At 41.3% G+C, this 22,460-nt stretch overlaps 1 pseudogene; it reads left to right on the plus strand.

The window, feature by feature from the left end:
• The first annotated feature begins 16,659 nt into the window (after nucleotides 1-16,659).
• Nucleotides 16,660-17,049, plus strand: LOC149232615 (26S proteasome non-ATPase regulatory subunit 8 homolog A pseudogene; annotated as a pseudogene).
• The last annotated feature ends 5,411 nt before the right edge of the window (nucleotides 17,050-22,460 follow it).

The following is a 22,460-nucleotide window of genomic DNA, read 5'->3' on the forward strand; positions in this document are numbered from 1 at the left end:
GCCTTAGATGATGTATTTTTGAAGCACTAGGGGGATAAGAAAGACTTGCTATATTACCATACAGAGTTTGGAAACCTGAAGAGGGAAAATGGGGAATCATTGCCTGATTTTAATAAAAGATTTAACTGTATGTATAGTAAGATACTAGCTGAAGTAAAGCCTACCCCAACCTCTACCAAACTCACCTATGCCAATGCTTTTGACTCTGATTTCTGCCTACTATTAAGAGAAAGAAGATGTGCCACTCTAGTTGATATGCAAGATGCAGCCCTAGAAGTAGAATCTAATATCATGGCTGTAGAAAAACTCAAAAGTCATGTTGATAGAAGGAGATAGAGAGGTGAGGCTTATTCTTCCTCTGCTTCATCTTTAGAACCTAAATTAGATAAAATGACTAAAATGATAGAGTCATTGGCTACTGAAATATCTAAGCTGAAGATTGAGCAAAGTTCTGGGAAGGCAAGGCTTCCAAATACATTTTCTCCAAGAAACCCAAATCCTTTCAGAAGAGCAAATGAACAATTGCAAATCATTCAGAGGGGTAAAGAGGCCAATGAAGAACAAAGAGTTAAGGCTCCTTTCCAGAATGTAGTTATGGAAGAGGAGCAGTTTGAAGAAGAGGATGAAATTCACTGTATGGAAGATAAAGGCAGTGCTACCTTTTTGACATTGGCTGCCCACGAAGAATCATTGCTGCAGGACCAAACTAGTCAAAGGTGGGATAGAGAGGTTGTTCTGCAAACTAATGAGCAACAAAGATACAATTTGAGGTCAAAAGTAAACAATGTCAAGGAGAATCCTGCCCAAAAAGCTGCTGTCCCAACAGAGCCACGGAATATCAGACAGAAAAGACCAGCAACTGACCCAACTGTCCTCAAAGCACCAACTCAAGAGGTAATAGGTCTTGACAAGTCCCCTTCCCCTTTCAGCTTTGAATCAGAAGTCCAAAAGTTAAAAATATATGTGCCTTTGATAGAACTTGTAAAGAGTGAAGTTTTGAGAAAGCCTATTCTTGATGCTCTTGAGCTGAAAGCTATACAAACCTCCACTGACTATGTCAATTTACAAGATGATAAGCCTACAGTTGTGCTTAGCCCAATGACTGAACCTGCTGATAATAGCTCCCCATCATTCTATGTCTCCTTGACCACTCATGATAGAATCCTCCACAATTGCCTGCTGAACACAGGGGCCAACCACAATCTGATGCCTAAAGCTTTCATGGAAGAGTTAGGCCTTGATATCACCAAACCATATCATGATTTATTCTCATTCGATTCAAGGAAGGTAAAACGCTTAGGATAAGTCAAAGACCTAGCCATTACCCTAACCCAACTGCCCATGAAGAGCATGATGATGGATATTGTGGTAGCAGATGTCCCTCCTAAGTTTGGCATGATGTTGTCCAGAGGATGGATTAAGAGACTAGGTGGGACATTACAGAATTATTTATCTTATGCCACTATCCCAATTTTTGGGGGGAAAAGCAGGAGATTGTATAGAGAAGCATAGCTGGCCTACATCATCAATGATGAGAAGAATCCTTCTAATCATCCCATTTACGTTGTGGACACTGATTTTGGAGCATGTATCCTCCAAATTGAAGAATCCCAGAAGGCCTCATTGCAACTCAAGGAACCAATAGTTCAGGCCAAGGGAGAGCAAGGAAATCAGGTTTGGGAGATGTTCTTTGTTGGAGCATGCTCAAGGGAGACTGCAAGAGCAGGGGCAGTGCTGATATCTCCAAAACAAGAAAGCACACATCTATCTCTTAAGCTGGCATTTCAAGTCACCAACAATATAGCAGAATATGAGGCTCTGATATTGGGTCTTAACACAGCCAAAGACAGAGAGATCAGAAGCATAAAGGTGTTTAGAGATGCTGATCTTATCATTCAGCAAGTAAACAAAACGTTTTAAGCAAATCACCCAAGGCTGAAAGCATATAGAGACGAGGTATGGAGACTCAAAGATTCTTTTGATAATTTCTATATCTCATATATCCCCAGGGTAAAAAACTAGCTTGCTGATTCCCTTGCAGTGTCTACTAGCATGTTTATTCCTCCCATGCCTCCCAGACTAGTTTATGAAGTTCAGATGAAATATAGACCATCCTTGCCTAATAATGTCCAGCATTGGAAATTTTTTAAGGATGATGTTGAGGTAAACAGATTTCTGCAAGTCATTGATGAGTTCTCTGAAATGAAAATTGACCAAAAGAATGAAGCCTTGGCAGAAAGCCCCCAATCCCATCTTAGAAGCAAAATTGGCAAAGATAGCATTGCCCAACTGCTCAGCAATCATATACCTAAGGGTTTAGTTCCTTTAGAAAAGCTGTTTGACCATGAAGATGTGCCCTATAAGGCTGCCCAAGAAGAAGACCAATCTGTAGCCCATAGGCATAACATAGGGAGTCCAGAACATCCAAGGTATGTAAATCTATCCACCAATCTATCCGCTGCCTGATGTTTTGAACACTGCAATTTAATGAAGCAGTTTGCTGATGTTTTCGCCTGGGAATATAGTGACCTAAAAACTTATGACAAGAAGATAATCCAGCATAAAATCGCTTTAGAGAAAGACACCATCCCTTTCAAGTAGAAGCTGAGACCAATAAACCCTTTGCTCCTTCCTCTGATCGAAAAAGAAATCAAAAAATTACTGGCTGCCAAAATCATAGTCCGTCTCAGATATTCAAAATGGGTAGCCAATTTGGTAGTGGTGAGGAAAAAGAGTGGAGAAATCAGACTCTGTGTTGATTTCAAAAACTTAAAAAATGCTCTAAGAAAGACAATTATCCTCTACCCAAGATGGAGCATTTTCTGCAGAACGTCTCAGGGGCCAAGGTGATGTCCTTCCTGGATGGATTTTCAGAGTATAATTAGGTTGTTGTGCATTCAAATGACCAAGAGAAGATTGCATTCACCACTCCTTGGGGCACTTTTATGTATTCCAAGATGCCTTTTGGGTTGATGAATGCTGGAGCCACCTTTTAGAGAGCTATGGATATAGCATTTGTGGGAGAGAAGGATAGGTTTGTCCTTATCTACCTAGATGATATAACAACATACTCCAGCAGCCATCAAGACCATTTGCAACATTTGAAGAAAGTGTTTCTGAAGTGCAGAAGTTTTGGGATTTCAGTCAATCCTAAAAAATCATAGTTTGCTTTCAAAGAAGGCAAGTTGTTAGGACATGTTTTTTCTGTTGCAAGTGTCAGAATTGACCCAGAAAGAGTAAGGGCAATACAGACCCTATCTGTCCCAAGATCAAAGAAGGATATCCAGTCCTTTCTGGGTAAGATAAATTTTGTAAGGAGGTTTATCCCAAATTTTGCAGAGCTTGTAAAGCACATTACCTCCATGACGAAAAAGGGGTCAGAAGTCAAATGGACTGATGCAGCAAGAAGATTTTTTGAATCCATTAAGAAAACTATTATGGAAGCTCCTACTTTAATCAGCCCAAACTACAGCAAGGATTTCCATATATTTTCATTTGCCTCAGAAGGCACCCTTGTAGCAGTTTTATTGCAAGCAGATGAGGCAGGTTCAGAGCATCCAGTGGCATTTTTCAACCAAACCTTAAGAGATGCTGAGTTGAGGTATGATATCATTGAAAAACAAGCATATGCTCTTATCAAATCTTTAAAAGCTTTCAGGATTTACATTCCGCATTCCAAGATAATTGTGTATGTACCCTTTGCTTCAATAAAATATGTCCTAACACAGCCTGATGCTGATGGAAGAAGGGCTAAATGGATTGCAAATCTAATTGAATTTAATACAGAATTGAAGCCCACCAAGCTTGTCAGAGGTCAGGGCCTTGCCATATTAATGGATAAAGAAAATTGCAGAACGCTGGACATAAATCTCATAGTCACAATTTTAGAGAATGGTCAGACAAAAGAGGAAGCAGCTGAACAAGGAAAAAATCAGTCATTGGTAGAAAATCTAGCTTCTTGTGAATGGTACTTTGCAATAGCTCAATTCTTACTAAAGTTAGAAGTTCCTCTAGGCCTTAGTTCAAGCAAAGCTGAAACTATTAAGCTCAGAGCAGCTAAATATTGCATTCATGAAAACCTACTCTACTGGAGGGACCCCTCTACAATTCTCCTGAGGTGTCTGGACAAAGAACAATAAATGGAGGTTATGCAGTAGTTTCATTCCAGCATGTGTGGAGGACACCACTATTGGAAAACTATAGCCCACAAGATGCTCAGAGTTGGGTACTATTGGCCCACCTTATTTCCTGATGTCTTTTCATTTGTTAAATCTTGTGATAGGTGCCAAAGATTTGAAGGGAAGCAACAATTGAAATCCTTTCCCTTAAAACCCATATAGGCTAGTGGCCCTTTTCAGCAGTGGGGCTTGGATTTCATTGGAGAAATCAATCCACATTCTAGTGGCCAACACAGATGGATCTTAGTAGCCACTGATTACTTCACCAAATGGATTGAAGCAATCCCTACTAAAAAAGTTGATCATCATGTGGTCATGAAGTTCTTGACAGAAAATATCTTCACCAGATTTGGTTGTCCACATAAACTAGTTACAGACAATGCAACAACCTTCAGGGCAAAAGAATTGGTGGACATGTGTGATTCAATGGGCATTAAGCTGGTTCATTCCACCTCATATTACCCTCAAGGCAATGGTCTAGCAGAATCTTCCAACAAAAGCCTAATAATGATAATTAGAAAGTTGCTGGAAGACAACAAAAAGAATTGGGATTCTAAGCTCAAGTATGCACTGTGGGCTGACAGAGTGACCACCAAGAAATCAACAGGGAATTCTCCATTTAAGCTCGTTTATGGCACTGAGGTTGTATTCCCAATCTAGTTAACTCTCCCTGTAGCAAAGTTCCTGGAAGACGGGCAAGATGGGGAGGAAGACATAGCAAAAAGAATCACTGATTTAGTAGAGGTGCATCAACTTAGAGAACAACTGGTTGAAAGGTCTATGGCACATCAAAAGAAGATCAAAGAAGCTTTTGATAGGAGGACAAAAATAGATAATTTTCAGATAGGAGATTTGGTTCTTAAGTGGGATGCACTGAAAGAAATGAAAGGCAACCATGGGAAGTTTGATGCTTTATGGACAGGTCCTTTTATCATTTCTCAGATCCAGGGGAACAATACCTTCATACTACAAAGTATGGGAGGGGAGACAGTTTTTGAAGGCCTAGTTAATGGGCGGTTTTTCAAAATTTATGTTTCCTAAGGTCTTCTAGCCTTAAGGTTGTAAATATGTTATTTTATTAGTTTTTAGTGTAAGCTCAGTTAGACTCCATGCCCAATGGAACACTAGGAAATTTTGCTAATTTGGTTTTCACAGGAAAGGCAATGATCTGTAGTTCTTGAGACCTCACAGGGAGGATCTCATCCCCAGAAGGAGCCAGTGTTAGCTCTGCTATATAACATTGATTTTTTGAAGTTGGAAGCACACTTTGTCCGTATTCATGCTCAAAAAGCGAGTTATAGTGGTTGCCCTCACCTTCCCCTCTACCTCTCTCACCCTCCTTTTGTCTTTATTTCTCGTTTTTTTTTGTTGAAAATCATATTAAAGCCCTTTTCAAGCCCCAGGCATCAATACACAAAACCTTATAAAACCCGTGCCCACATGACCACGTGCCTCCATAAAATCTTCACCATAACCCCAATCCAACGTTCCCTTGTCACATCCGATGATATCCGCGCGATTTAAACCCCACCGTCCAATCATCTCCGATGCGATCGGATGGCATCCGCTTCCCCTACAACCACAACGTAGCGACGTGTTAACACACGATGGAGGGCGGTTTTCTCCCCCCTCTATCGCCACGCATCACCCTTCGAATGGAATCACATGCTGATGTACTTTTACCGCCCTGTGTCCAAAAGCAGTGCGGGTAATACCACTTACTGCTCGTCCTCCGTCCCCTCCTGTTAACTCTCGCGCGTCCCCTCCATCTCATAGTCGTTGGATATGTCCACCTAAGACCCAATGACCCATGATCATTCCACTCCCACCTCCTCTGATATCCCTATTGACTCATATCCGCTGTCTATCCGCCCGATCCGACGACCGATATTGCTCCGCCATCTGACTACTCCACCCACTGTACAGTCCACGTGCCTTAACCATTCCATGCTCCCGAAAGGATGAAGGTGATCAGTTTTTGGTACCAGATGCATTTCCTCCTCAACAACTATGTTCCACGGACAACATGGCCGAGGAGGAAAAGGACAGAGCCTGAGCAGGTGAACGCATTTAATAGTTATGGAGCTTCATCCCATACGACACTCCACTTGCCCGAGAAGATCAAATTCATCCACTGAAGCAGGAAAATTGCACCAAAGACTCCATCAAGCAGTTAAAGGGGTTGGTGGTCAATTATGACCTCCCCATACTTAGAATGGCTAAGTGCCTTTGTATTCAAACTCTATATATACCCAGAAAGAAGATGTAATTAGGGTTGATGGTTGTTGTTTTGATGTAAGGTTCAACTTCTGGAGACTGTAACTACTTTGATAGTTGCAGCGTCTCGTCTTCATTTTCAGCTAATCCAAGCTTCTTTTGCTGTTGATTTCTCACTTTTCATTCTTCTTCTGTTCGTCGCTGTGCCTAATATGCTGTTTTCCTGAACTCTTGGTGTTTAGCATTTGAGAAGCTGGCATCCTATCTCTATGTTAAAGTCTTGCATGTATTAGTGAATGAGCTATTCAGGTTTCTATTCACATAATTCCAGAGAGCTGTCATCCTGTCTGTGTATTAGGGAATTAGATTTACAGACTTATTTACTAGTTGCAACCGACCATCACATGGTCTTATGCATCTGCTGGTGTAGTCAGTATTCTCCATAGTCACCCAATCTTTAAACTGTGAGTAATTGGTGGTCTAAATCCTTGTAGTATGGGGGTGTTCACGCATGTCTGGAGTTAAGCATAGTAGAAGTGGTTATCTGGCTTGAACAAGCATCATTCCTTCCATTCATCCATTTGCAACAATAAGTTGAATTTGTAATGTTCCCAAGCATCTCCGAGCTACAACCTTGGAGAGTTTCTTGGGGTGATAACAGGGCCTTGGGGGCTGGAGTAGCTTGGGGAGCCTTGTCCTTAGGTTCTTTCCTCTTGGCTTCCCCCCTGTCCAAATGCCTTTGTAATAGGAGTGGGTTCCTGTTGAGGTTGCAGTGGAATTAGAGCATCGGTAGGGGCCGTAGGGACCAATTGAACTGGGGTCAAAGCATGATAAGGTCTTAGCTAACTAAGGGGAGCGCTTGTAGGGGGATTGATGTACCATACTGGTTTCCCCAAAGTCATATGAGGGAGGACGAGTGAAGCCATGTAAGGGACATAAAATATTCCCAGAGGAGGAAACAAGAAAGGTATATGGCTTGCAGGGTAATGTCTCGGCGAAAAAACTCCAAGATGGTTGTGACCTGGAGGAACAGTTCCTGGTGGGAATATAGGAGAGGCACCCAAAAACAGAGGACGTCCTAGGGGGTTGGATCTGGATGGCTTGGATGAGAGGGTAACAATAGGGTGCTGAGGAGCTGGTTGTTGGTCATATGTACTAGATTGCTCGAGAGTAGCCCGTGACACTTGTAACATGCAAACACTCAAAGAGGTAGGCTTAGAGATGAGAGGGGGAGGACCAGGGAAAGAAACCAACAATGAGGAATCTCTGTAGACTCCAGGTGAAACACTGGTGGGAGGAGTTAAAGACTGCTTATCTAACATTGACAAGATAATGGACTCAAGGGAGGTCACAAATTTCAACTCGTAGTATGTCAGATGGTCAATGGTAACAATATTCCCTTCATGGGGGAAGCACATCTTATGAAAAAATGCATATGCAATGGTTGACATGGCATATGTATAACTACGACCCAAGAGAATATTCTAACTTAGAGGGGCATCAATAACCTCAATGTCTACATCGACAGTCTTGCTTGGAAGAGTCACTGGACAATTGCGATACATGCTGAGAGGCTGGGAGGAGTGACTGTCCCAAGGACACAAAGTGATGGTGGATGGGGATACCTTAGGTGACTTAAGTTGTTTCCAAATGGTAGTAGACATCATAGAGGTGGATGCACCTTCATCAATAATGCATTGGGAGATGTTGGGATTACGGACTCAAACTAGTACCTGGAAAGAAACGGATGAAGGTAATGGGGATGTTCTGATGTATCAACTGGGAAGACAATGAAACGATCATCGGAAGGATCTATTGCACCCAATGGGCATCACTGGAGGACTTCCAGTGCCAACATAGAAATAGGTGATTGGACCAGGTTGTCTACTATACTGTATGTATGGGAAACTTTGTTAGAAGTTGGGTTACAACGTAATGGTCCCTTTGGGATCTTGGGAATTTCCTCAACTTTAGGCTGAGGGATCTATAGTGCACCATTTGGTGTCGTAAGAGGCTCAGTAGACGCTTTGGTTTTGGACTCAGTGGAGGATGAAGTCGATTGTTTGTCATATTGACACGACTGAGTTTTCAGGTTGATATCGGAGGTATTAACTTCATTAGAATTCATCATGAGGATCTGGTAGTCACTAGGACCAGAAGGTTGGGGGGATGGGCTGCTTGACCTAGCTGAGGTTTAGCAGAAACAAATCCTTGCTGAGGGAAAGGATTTGTAAGCACTATCGGTTGAGATGGCATAGGAATCAAAGGCAATTTCTGGATGGGAAGTTGACCTCTAGATGCTGCTTAAGCTTCCCACATTTGGTGCATCTGGGTTAAGAGAGGACACTCATGTGTATAATGGCCATGTACACCAAAACATGCACAAGGCTTGTTCATAAGAATAGCCTTGTTCTACTTGGGATAACTTCCATGTTGCTAGTTGTTGGTGTTAGGTTGGCTCCCCTAGGGTTCACTAGGTTAATTACCTTGATTACCATGGTTACGCTTGTTACCTTTCCCATTATTCTTTTGCTTTGAATTTTGGGGAATCGTTGCACTCTACTGCACAAAAACTTGACCCTGAGGGAACGGTGGCTACTGGGGTTGAGGATGCATGGGAGGTTATGGTGCTAATGCTTGAGGGCATGGAGCACTCGACTATGGATAGGAATAAGATGGTGGAGAAGAAACGGTTTAGTAGACAGGTTGATCTTTGGTTGGACCTGAAAACATGTTGATAGCAGGAGGGGCATAAGTGTTGGAGGACCTAGTGCCCCTTGCAGATAGCCATAACTTTGCTAAGTATTTGGTGAAGGATGTGAAATGGATACAACATAACTGTCGGTAGCATGAGATGCCCCCGGTGCAATGGCATGTCCAGGATGGGGGAGGTCTGGAATGATGGTATAGACATAAACAGATTGCGCATAAATCAAGTCATATCTCATAGCGGTTTGGAGATATTCTTCCTTTGTCTGAGGAAAATGGGACGTGACATCTTTGGCAATGGGTGATAAAAGGATCCTAAGAAACCAATTGAGGTAGACATAGTCTTCAAAAGTTGGGGCACAACATGTGCTCCTCCTTCTATTCCATTCCTGAACATGATCAGAAAGAAAACTGGTGGAGGACTAACAGAATGCAGTCAAGAGCTCCATACCAGTGTTTTATCAGAGAGGTAACTGAAAATATGACAAGAAAACTTTAGCAAGTGTTGCAAAAATGGAATGAGAGGCAGCGAGCTAGTGTACATACCATTTTGCAGCATCTCTAATGAGCGTGCATTGGAACAGCCGAAGATGAATGGAGTCATCGGTGATGGAATTGGATGAACACCACGTATGGAAGGAGCAGACGTGATTGGTGGGGTCCTCTCCAAAATTACCCTCAAACTTTGGGATGTCAGAGGGAAGCTTAGTCGGCATAGCAGGCTAACTAGCATCGTGGTATATTGGGTCATTTATCAATTGGGAAAAATCTAGGAGACTTAACCCAACCACTAAGGGCAACATGGGAGATTTTGGAATGGTTCTTGAGACAGTTCCACTAGATGTGACCACCAGGGTAGAACCGGAGACAACACTATATTGGGTTCCTACACCAGCAGTGGGTCCAGACATGGTGACGATATGTAGACAAGGAGGTTCAGAATCGGGTGAACAAGGAGAAGATTCAGTATGGGGACTCGGGGGAGTATGAACTTGAACCTTATGGTGAGGAGTAATGTTCCCAAGTGGAAAATGGTGATGAAGGCCTAAAAGTCTCCACGACAAACACCTTCATGGGAAATGGTGGTAAGACACAGGTGACACAGAAATGGTGAAGGGAGATCAACAAGATGTTTTTTTCTCTGAGTGGGGAGATAAATTAATTATGTTAAGTCTTGGCTTGGAAGTGTAAACCAAGTGCTCTTCACTTAAGGTGTGATTGTGTGTGCAAGTGTGTTTATTAATTATGCCCAGATCATATTTGAAAGAAAAAGAAAAAAGATTGTTGAAAATAAACTAAAATTGAAAACAGAAAATCAATTAACTAAACCCCACCCAAACTGGGTTTGCAAACACTATGCTTGCTGGTGGCAAAAATCAACTAAAAAAACCTAAATTGGTCAAGATATCTAAGTGTTGGTGTGACTGGGATCAAATTACACTATGCTGCTGGAAAGTGGTGCAACAACAACAAAAAGCTAGAGAGGAAAATCACTGCAAAAAGATAGGGAGATGGGTGTAAAACCTAGGGAAACTGATGGGACCCTAAGGCCAATGACCAAACGAGGTTAAAGATGAAACTTTGGATGGAAACAACCTATCTTTGACGATCTCAATCATAAGGGTACAAATATGGAAAATATGGCTGAAAGTGTTGCATAAACTCAGACTTCTTACTCAACTAAACTCCTACTATAAAGGTGGAAGCATACAAGAAGCCCTAAGGGGCTAAAGTCAATGTAAACAAGTAAATCAGAGTAGATCAAGGCCTAAGTGGGGTGATGATAGTGGTCAACCAACCCAGTAGACAACTCTTGGCAGAACCCAGAAATAGGTCTGAAAACATCTTGAAAACCCTAAAAATCGCAGGTATTGACGTGATTCCAGGGAGATCGCACTTTTTGGGCTGAAAGGTGCGCTATGGACCTCCAGATCTCACTTTTGGGGTAGAAAAGTGTGATTTTTTCTCCTTGATTCCCGGTCAGCAAGCCTTGGAAATTTTTTTTGTCTCTGTCGCAACTGGTTCTTGTGACTTGCAGAAAAGTCCAGAAAACTTATGGAAGTTAGAAAGTTGACAAATTTAGGGTTAGAAAGCTAGTAAACAACATTAAGAGACTAAAAAATGAAGAAACCCTAAGCTGAAAACTGAAGATCACCTACGTTTCTAGATCAAAAGTAAAATCCTAGTCAAGTCGCTAATTTTGTTATAGTGTTTTCTCCTCGAAGGTGTACGAAAAGGAAACACTTAAGGATGTGGATGAAAAACAGTCTCAGAAATATAAATGGCTGTTAAACATTGTATATTTGTAGCAAATGATAGAAACAAAACCCGTGAATGTCCTTATCTATTCCATAATCATAGTTAAATAGCAAAATGAAATAGTAATAAATGCAGGTAACTCCAATAATCCAATGGAAACTAGCTATACAAAGAATATATTTGATTAAATAACACTTGTGAAGGGAACAAATAAGTGTTACCAGTCCCCCTCTATGGGATGGGTTCTTGGCTATCCTCAAACGTATTCAGTTTGTCTACAGTCTCTCTCCTCTATAATGTGTAAACCCAACAAATGAAATGTTTGAGCTTAATGGGAGCTCAAATGGAAAGTAAAATGGTGTGCGACAGTGATAATAATCAGAATTACAATAGTGAGTGCAACAATGAAAATGATCAAAAGTGAATAATGAATGGAAAACCCTTCTATTTATAACAAAACATTGAGTTATCCTCGAATAATGAGCAATAATAAAATATTATTAACCACATTCTATGAATAACCACTTGAAATATTTTATTATATTTGGTTAGGAGGGAAAAAGTATTTAAACTTTTAGTTAGAAATAATAAGTAAATAAATGATCTATTTATCATCTCAAGAAATATGGTTAAGGAATAATAAAAAAATAATGATTTATTTTCTTATTCCTAAGGGATTTAGTCAAACTTGACAAGGGATAATAATTAATTAGTGATTAATTAATTATTGCCAGAGAAAAATAAGATAATTAATAATTTGTTTTTTTATTTTTCATAACTCAGTCAAATATGACAAGGAATATTAATTAATCAATGGTTTAATTAATTATTCCTAGAATAAAATTAAATGAATAGTGATTTATTTAATTATTCTTCATGGCTTTAATTATAAATTACTTAACAAATGTGGTTTATTAAGTAATTTCTCATAGTGAAAGCAATTTTACTACGGTGAAATTGGCCTTACATGGTGTACTTTGATCCATCTAGTAAATTAGGCTAGATGATCAATTTTTTGGTGATAACACGTTCACTTAATAATATAACTAAACCAACACGTTTTCATGCATATGTTGTTATTGTAGTTGGACTATTTTGGTTTATTTATGTATGAACTATTTTGTATGAAATTGTATGAATCTTGTTGAACACGTGTTGTTGGATTAACCCATCACTTTTTTTTGTGGACTATTCTGCTTCCATCTTGTGATGTCATTCCACTTGTGTGTTCCTTTCATGCTGCCTACTATTATAGGATTCTAAGGGGCACACCTCCTTTTCCCCTCCATGTGTTAGAACCCCTATGCATCTCATTTGACTCATGCCAAGGTCACACACTTGCTTCCAACCCAAGCCATCATACTTACCTCTGTGCGCTACCGTGGTCAAGGCATTACATTACCACCCACTTTTGGGACTCCTACTTCAAACAGTCTTAGGTATAGCTGGGAATTCTTACTAGGGAGATCCCCTGAGAACCATGCCAACACTGCAGGTAGCTTTCTCCTGGCTCCCACTGAAATTTTTTCTCACTTAACCTCTGGACGCTCTCACGCTATGGGCATGCCATCATCCAAGGACCTCTAGATGCTCTCACAGGCATGCAAGCCAATGTCCAGGGACCATTTTGTCTAGTTCTATGTCAGCGTCCCTGAGATATGAGCCACTTTTCCAGGCCCAGAGCCCGAGTCACTGCCTAGAATGGAATGACATCTTCAAAGCAGTAAAATAATAGGGAAACAATGATGTAAAAGCAATTAGTTGAACAAGCCCTTAACCAGACCCCTACTAGTCATGACAAGCATTTCATCAAACATATCACAACCATGTAATCTACAGGTGTAAACAACATATTTAAGCATAGGGATCTCGTACTTATCTGAGAATCTCCTAGAACCATTGTTACCTCATGTCATTTACTACATTATCATCTATTAGGTCATAGATACATTGTCTATTCATCTACAAGAAAATACATGATGAGAGCTATACATAGCTGTTGTCATAAAACATATACATAACCAACATAGTAACAACAGAAATACCATAAATACATCAGCCATAAAATCCACATATAACATGTTCAACACATACATGGTAGACACAAAGTGTGAATGATAAGCATGAGAGTACGTCTATTATTGACAATGATATACATTTATAGTACATGGTGTGATCCTTGGATTCATATTGCAAGCATTCCCTTGGGCTCCCTTTAGCTGTTGAGCTTCCACACCAACCCTTAGAGGATTAGGTTTCTAACATTTCCCCCTTAATCCGAAGGTTTATGTATGATTCCAAGAAGAGAGCTGTAATACAAAACATGCAAAAATGCATGGCAGTACTAGGCTGAATGTGCTCTCTGAAATGTTGGTATCAAGGGAGGTGGTTTAAGGATGACCACCAACACTGGAATGCTTAGTGCAGTTCCTAGAACTATTCCAAGTCTAGCAAGAAGCTGAGGTCTTCTGCTAGAGGAAGTGCTATTGATATTTTGAAGAGGGAAACCTTCAACCATGAAAGGAGGGTCTCACCCTGCATAAAAGGGAGAACCTCAACCTGAAAAGGGAGGTCTCAACCTGTGATGGTTTAAGGATTACCACCAACTCTGGAATGATTTATGCAATTCCTGGAACTCTTCCAAAACTGGCAAGAAGCTAAAGTCTTCTACTAGAGGAAGTGTTCCCAATTCTTTGAAGAGGCATCACCAACTAAAGGCATGCTTAGGGGCATCTTTGTCTCTGGCTACAATTCTAAATCTGGTATGGCAAGTTGTGGCATAGGCTCGCTTGATGTGGCTTTGAATCTTGTAGATGACCATCATTTCCCCCCTTATTAGATAAAAGGTGAGATGATGGAGAAAACTCAACAACAATATTTCTCAATACTCTAGAACAAGTTCTGACATTTGACTAAAATATCTTCTTGGTTGTTGAAGCCCATTGCCAAGAAGCGGTCCATCCAAGATGAATCTTTGTGCTTGCAGGAGGCTTGTTTTTGAAGCATCTGTTTGAAGAATGATTGGTTTTATGACAATGCTTACATGGATGAAGATCAAAAGAATGATCTTTCATATGGCCAACTTGGTCACAATGTTGGCATTTAAAATTTTGTTGTTGCTACTGTGGAAAATGAACAGAATCTGAAACAACTGAAGGTGAACTGTCATGAAGAAATCCAACACTTTGAAATTGGATTGGCTTGGAGTAGTCTAGAATGTGAAAGGAACCATCATTGTCAGATCCAAGACAAATTATGTTTCTGTTGTTGATAATCTCTTCCCAAGGTCTAATGATGGGCTTGGGAAGTGCAAATTGACCTTTTGCATCTGCATGCACATCTGCTCTTGGAATGGGTACTGCATCAACGATTTCTCACTACTGATGGGAGTCTATCTCAATCTTGAATAAAGGATTATTTTGGATAGAAAATGGTTCAGAATGACAACTCTTCTGTTGAATCTCATCTCACTGGAATTGAGACTCTAGTTGCAAAAAATCAATCTTTTCCTTTGCATTTTGCAGACATATTTTAATGTCGGAAAGATTGCCCTTGCTGATGTTTACCATCTCATATATAGTGGAATGTATTAGGGTATTCAATAACTTAATGCATCTTCAAGTTTGGCCATTGTCTTAGTAGATAAACCCTGATATGCAAATGATTTTTTCCACAATGTTCTCCACTATGGGTTATTTTCATAAGTTTATTCATTGTACAATGCTTTTAAGGCTTCCACATGCACTCATAGTCTCCAAATAAACTTGTATTTTTCAATAGCAACTTCAAAAATTAAATGCAATAGCCATTAAGTGACTGCTCCTACAGAATGGATATTTCTCATTCAAAAACTTAACTATACAATGAGCAGATTGGAAAATAGAACCTGATAATTAAATGACAGCCAACACAAATGAGTACATATGCAATTATCAATCCCCAGAATGGCACCTCAGCCTCTGTTTATGATGTAAACTACCCAAGAAATGGAAGCACAGGTTCCTCTTCACCACAGTCCTTGTATCTTCAAGAGACAGAGGAGAGCCCTTTACTTTCAAGCTTGGCCAAGGCCAAGTTATCAAAGGATGGGACCAAGGCAGAACATGCACTATTCATGATACCTCCATCATTTACATAAAACTCCACGCCTTCTTCTGGAAATTTTGCCACGAACATTTCACTTTCGCCCTGCCATTGCAGTCAAAACAACAAAGAAAGAAGAAAATCTGACTCTCACCATAAAACCTACGTACACCTAGGGTAAGGATGTTGAAGAGGGGTTTGCTGCAATTCCTCCAAACGCTACTATCACTATAAATCTGGAATTATTTTAATTTAAAGCACTAAGCTACAAGATGGCACGATCTTGAGAAGAAGGGATATCGCAACCTGAAAGAGGTCGAAACCCTTCGGAACGAACTGTCTGAGGCTCTCCTTAAAGTCCTGGATGCGGCGAAGCTGGTGATGAATGCTCTAGAGGGCTATGATTTCTCAGAAAGTGGCACGATTCTTGGAGAGAAGAAGAGGCCCCCATTTTCTCCCAATAGAAAGGCTTGCATTTTGCTTTTGGAATCCCTTTTCCCCATTTTTGGTGATGATGACAATGGTGTAGTTCCTTCGGATGTCAAGGATTTGGCCCGGGAGATTGCCGATGCTTGGAGAAAAGAGATGAAAATTGAGAATGTGGAGTCTGCCAGTTGGTTGGATATTTAGGCCTTCCTGCAGCTCTTGGCCTCATTTAGGAACTGCGAGAAGGATGAGCTTTGGAGGCTAATGTTTACTATTTTGGGCCGAAAGCAAGCTCCAGAGTTGTGTTGGTCTCTTGGATTGACCTCCGACGTTTCAGATGTTATCAATAAACTTTCCAAAACTGGTAGATAGTTAGAGGCCCTTAGATTTTCTCATGAATTTGGCATGGTGGATAAAGTGAATCCTGTGGATTTGTTGAAATCATATTTGGGACAAGTGGAGATTAGGCTACAAAGGAAATTTTGATAAATGGACATGGCTCAAAGGCTTCTGAGAATGAATCATACACAAAGAAGGTGACTGCCATGCAAACTGTTCTTGGTCTTATCAAAACGTATGGTTTGCAAGTTTACGTTTTTGAAGACAACTTGTAGAAGAAACTAAGACAAATGAATCAGGAGGTATGGCCCACAACGTATCACCAAAAACAACGTAAATCGATGTGATAGGGGCAGACCCATCAAAGTGCATCCATAAATACAGCTAGAGTGTCAAGGCTATTCACAGAAAGACTACTAGAATAGGATGAATGAGATACCTATGTCACATGCCTGAGAGGGACTTCTTGCAGCTGAAGCCATATTACACAGATACAAGAGATCTTATTCCACCATCTGCTCAGGAATATCCAATCCTGGGGCTCAATTTACTGCGTCTTCTAGTGCAAAATAGAATTGCAGAATTTCACACAGAGCTGGAGCTCCTTTCACCTGAGGCACTTGAGAATCCATGCATTAAGCATGTTGTCGAATTAGAGCAATCATTCATGGAAGGTGCCTATAATCATGTTCTCAGTGCTCAGCAGGCAGTCCCACACGAAACTTATGTTTATTTCATGGACCTTCATGCAAAAACTGTCAAAGATGAAATCACAGGCTGCAGTGAGAAGGCATATTATCACTACAAGATGCTAAGAAAATCTCAGGATGATTATTAACAAAATCGGAGTGCTCATTCCACCAACAAAGAAACTACCGTGCTCATTCCACTAGCAGAGAAACTACCATGGAAAACGCTGAGGAGGTTTCGAGCCTAATATACTGACAAAGAAACGACCACCGACATACTATTTGAGTAGGCACAAAAAATGAGAGGTAACTAAATGAAATGTAGGAAGAGCGTTACTACGTGGAGATGTGAGCAGAGATTGCAGCTAGAATTTAGCTGAGAAAACATTCATGAAATGCAGAATTGATGGCAGAACTAACCTGCACAGAAAGGCCATAAAACAAGTGGCTCAAATATGAGCAGGGTAGGATATTGCCTGCTCTGATACCATGTTAAACACATACATGGCAGACATAAAGTGTGAATTATAAGCATGAGAGTATGTCTATTATTGACAATGATATACATTTATAGTACATGGTGTGACCATTGGATTCTTATTCCAAGTGGTCCCTTGGACTCCTTTTGGTTCTTCAACTTCCACACCAACCCTTAGGTTGTTCAGCTTCCACACCAACATTTACACAGGAAAAACCAAGGGAGTGAATTTGTCATTAATGAATGTAGAAACCAACTGGGGATCAAACTACCACGTTCCACCCGACCATAGATTGGCTGAGCCAAATCTCTCTTCAGCCAATCAACCACGTGCCATATTCCAAGCATGAATGTGGGACTCATAACCAACCAAAAAGAACCAAACAAGCATGGATTCTACTAGATTTCTCCACCTCCACTATGAGGAATTTGAGTGCCTCCTAGTCTCTTAGGATTTAACCTAATCCATAGTCTGATCCACAGATCACTAGGCCCTACACCGAGACCCACTCTCTAGGTGATCTAGGTGGATGTTGGTGGCCACCCACCTATCCCATTTGGACCCCCACAACTGTCTCTTTCAGTTTTTCAGTTTCCTTAATTATAGCATAGTTTACTATTTTTAGCAGTTTTTCGGGTCCTAAACTCCCGGAGCCGTTTTGAGGCCCTAAACGACGTTTTTTGGGAAATCTACCTTTGACTTTTCCATCGTAGTACTCGAAGAGATCTTTCCAACGGGCTATCATACGCGTCAAATGGAGATAATATGACCAATTCGCGACCCCGGGAAGTTGGTTGTCCAACTCACCCCAAAATGGGGCCCACAATTTGGCGTTTCATCTTCTAGGGTTAGGTTTTGGGATGTGAAGGGTTTTCCATTGTTTCTCAATAATAAATAGGCCTTTGAGCCTCATTGTAAGATAGTTCGGAACAGTTCAGAGGCATGTAGCCGACACATCTCTTCTCAGAGATAAGCTACCATCGCCCTAGCTGGGTTCTTTCTATTTGTAAGCATATTTCAGTATTCTCCATTAATGAAATGAAGTATTATTTCCGCTGCATCTCTATTTTTATGGTTATCGCATCTCTGTATTTATGGTCATCTCTGTAATCTATTGCGTTCCTGTTTAAATCCGGATCAGTGGTATCAGAGCAGTCTGCTTTTTCTCTGTTTTTCTTTGCATGTCCCCAACGAGGTCGGGATATAAGGAGTTAGGGCTTGAATTGGTCGAACCTTTGCAAGACCAGCCTCGCAAATCTCGACGACCTCCCATGGCGGATGAGAAGAAAGACGAGGGGGCAGGAGATCCTATCAGAATCTTGCTCGAAGAAGCCCTCGAGCGGTAAAGGAACGCGATGATGGATAGCTTTGCACAGATCCTTCAGCGGCTACCCAGAGGTGACGCATCGGCTTCTAACAGCTACTCTGGAAACGCCACACCGTTTAAGGTACAAGTTAATTTTGAAATGCCCATCTTCGAGGGTCAAATAGACGCAGATGCCATAGATAAATGGTTAAATCTGCTAGATGGGTATTTTTCTGTTCATGAATTTTCAAGTCGGGAAAAGATTGTTTTCGCTATTCTCAAAGCAGCCCCCCACGTCAAGGACTGGTGGGAAACATACTGCGAGCAGAAGGATGAAAGTACAGGCTCACTGTTTTCAGCCGCCCCCACTCAGAATGACTTCCGGGATGCCATCAAGGAGCAGTACTACCCTGTCAAAAGCTATGAGGACAAATACATCAAATGGACCACACTGCAGTAGGGACGAGACCAAGATGTACCAGAGTTCACAAATATTTTTCATACCCTTCGCACACAGTTGGGTATCAAAGATTCTGAGCTGCATCAGGTACTCAAATACCGTGGCTGCCTACACAGATACATCCAGGAAGAGATGGAGTTCTTGGACATCTCCTCACTCGGCACAGCATACCGATACACTGTCAAAATCGAGCAAAAGTTCAAACAGAAGAAGCGAGACTTTGGATCTGTAAATCCGAAGCCCAAAGGACAAAGCCAAGGCAAGGTGACCCAAGACAACCCCTCGAAGCTGCAAGACAAGAACAACACCACGAAGCCGAAGAAGGACACAGGAAAGTGGTGTGAGTTCCACAAGAGTCCCACTCATAACACAAGTGAGTGTTGGACCAAGCAGTCGCTGGTGGCCGAGTTGAAGGCTTCCGAATCAGATGCATGTTCCGACTCTGAGCTGGAACCCGACAAGGGGGATGGCAAAGGGAAGCAAATCATTGATGCAGATCCTAGTGACACTGTTGCCACTGCTAAGATCCAGAAGAATGAGCCCGAAGAGCCAGAGGAGGGGGAACGTCTCTTCCATTCACAGATGTGGGTGAAGGGTTCGCCGCTGCAATTCATTGTCGACAGTGGCAGCCAAAAGAACCTCGTTTCAGTAGAGGTCATGAAGCGGTTGGGCCTACCAACTACGCCACACCCACAACCATACAGTATCGGGTGGCTTCACGAAGGATGAGATCTCAAAGTTCGCCAGTAGTGCCGCCTTCCCTACAGCATCAAGCCCTTCACAGACGAGGTATTGTGTGATGTTACACCTCTGGATGTTTGTGATGTACTATTAGGCCAGCCATACTTGTGGAGGTGACATGCTGTGTATGAGTCAAGGCCTCGCGCTGTCATTATTTCTTTGGATAATTCATTATACAGGATACCAGAGGTAGCTCCACCTACCGCCACCTCCTTGATCACTGCTAAGAAAGGCAGCAAGCTCATCTCACAGACTAGGAAATTTATTTTCTGTCTGGTTCGCTCTCAAAGTAAGGGGAAGATTGTTGCTACATCCATGACCCCCGCAAAGGGTTCCTCCACGCAGCAGCAGCAACATAGGGATACAGTCATGACAGAACACAGGAATAACTTCTCCTTACCCAGACGGGTACCACACAAGTTTCAGGTGGGCAACAAAGTTTGGTTACATCTGCAGAGAGAACGCCTTACCAGAACCCATCAGAAACTCAGACCACTTCGACATGGTCCTTACACCAGTAATAAGGCTGTGGGAAACAATGCTCTGAAGCACAACATTCCTCCATTCCTTCGCTTGCACCGATTGTTCAATGTGGACCATCGCCGACCATGCTTCCCACCATTTCTGGACACATCAGAGATTGGAGAACAGCTCACCAGAGACCTAACTCAGCAGAAGCTTCCTCATCTCAAGGAGGAACTCAACGCAATGGGGACCATTGCTTCCTAAGGGGGGAGGAATGATCTAGGTGGATGTTGGTGGCCACCCACCTATCCCATTTGGACCCCTACAACTGTCTCTTTCAGTTTTTCAGTTTCCTTAATTATAGCGTAGTTTACTATTTTTAGCAGTTTTTCGGGTCCTAAACTCCCAGAGCCGTTTTGAGGCCCTAAACGACGTTTTTTGGGAAATCTACCTTTGACTTTTCCGTCGTAGTCCTCGGAGAGATCTTTCCAACGGGCTATCATGCGCGTCAAATGGAGATAATACGACCAATTCGCGACCCCGGGAAGTTGGTTGTCCAACTCACCCCAAAACGGGGCCCACAATTTGGCGTTTCATCTTCTAGGGTTAGGTTTTGGGATGTGAAGGGTTTTCCATTATTTCTCAATAATAAATAGGCCTTTGAGCCTCATTGTAAGATAGTTCGGAACAGTTCAGAGGCATGTAGCCGACACATCTCTTCTTAGAGATAAGCTACCATCGCCCTAGCTGGGTTATTTCTATTTGTAAGCATATTTCAGTATTCTCCATTAATGAAATGAAGTATTATTTCCGCTGCATCTCTATTTTTATGGTTATCGCATCTCTGTATTTATGGTCATCTCTGTAATCTATTGCGTTCCTGTTTAAATCCGGATCACTAGGCTTTACCGTACATACCATCACTGGAATACTAGGCCCAACGGAGAGAAATCCACCTCTTGGCTTTACCATATATCTCGCCATTCACCGATAAGGATTCCTAGGTCCATTGAGGCCCACAATCATGGCTTTACCGCAACCCACAGTCTCTCTCAAGGGTTACTAGGCTAGTGGCTTTACTATGATCCATAGTCTGGTTTAGGGACCACTAGGCCATGTGTTTGCCATTTTAGAAATCCACCCCAGTCAGATTTGAATTGATCCAGTAATCTAGCTCAAACAAAGTATGAGAACTCGTCTCATTAAGGCTATCAAGAAATGGTGAGGCTAGTATGAAGAACACTATCACACCTAGCAAAACCCATGCCATAACAACAAAGAACCACATTCAATACCATGCATTCCAAATCTAGCAAGGAAATCACACATGCAAATCAATACCTGCAAAGAATCCTATTGTAGCTGCTTGATCTTGCTTTTCGTTGCTTGATCTTGACTTCCTCTTGCTTTTGATTCCTTTCTCGATCCAATGCCTAAGTGCTCCAAGAAAACTTTAAGTGTCTAAGAGTGAGAGAGAGAGAGAGAGAGAGAGAGAGAGAATAATGAGAGAGCTCCAAAACTGAACTGACAAAATGTTACAAACTGGTCTACAAAAGCATTTTTATTAATGAGACCTCTATTTCCTTCATTTTCCTTCAATTTTCTCCTCACATGCAACCTGTGACCTTTCACTTACCTTTTCTCCTAATTTCCATTATTTTCATAAATAAATGTGCCAAAAATACCATTTTTCCTTTCCAAAGCCTTAGTCATTGCCTTTGCCAATTTCCTTAGCCATAATAAACCAAATGAACACCCCTTGGGATGTCTTGCCCAAAATTCAGCTTGGAATAACTGTCTCATCCACCATGGTTATTATTTTTAACTTTTATTACATTGAATTTTCACTGGGGTTGTTACAAAGATATAGCAAAACTAACAGGTCTGATAGTAAGAATAGTAGAAGAAAATAGTCTGAGATTGATCACAATGAAGACTATTTGTAATTGGCTACATTCTTATTATTCACATTTTCTATCATTCAACACTCTTACGTTGTCATTTTGTATTCATCATTCAAGTTATTGACAATCTCTATCATTTCAAAGAATTGAGGTAATTATGAAAATTTGAAATTAAAATGGCCAGATTGATCTTAGACATATTTAA

Source organism: Pinus tabuliformis, chromosome J (genome assembly GCF_031772625.1).
Source record: "Pinus tabuliformis cultivar Carrire ecotype Pingquan chromosome J, CPIR1, whole genome shotgun sequence".
NCBI lineage: Eukaryota > Viridiplantae > Streptophyta > Pinopsida > Pinales > Pinaceae > Pinus > Pinus tabuliformis.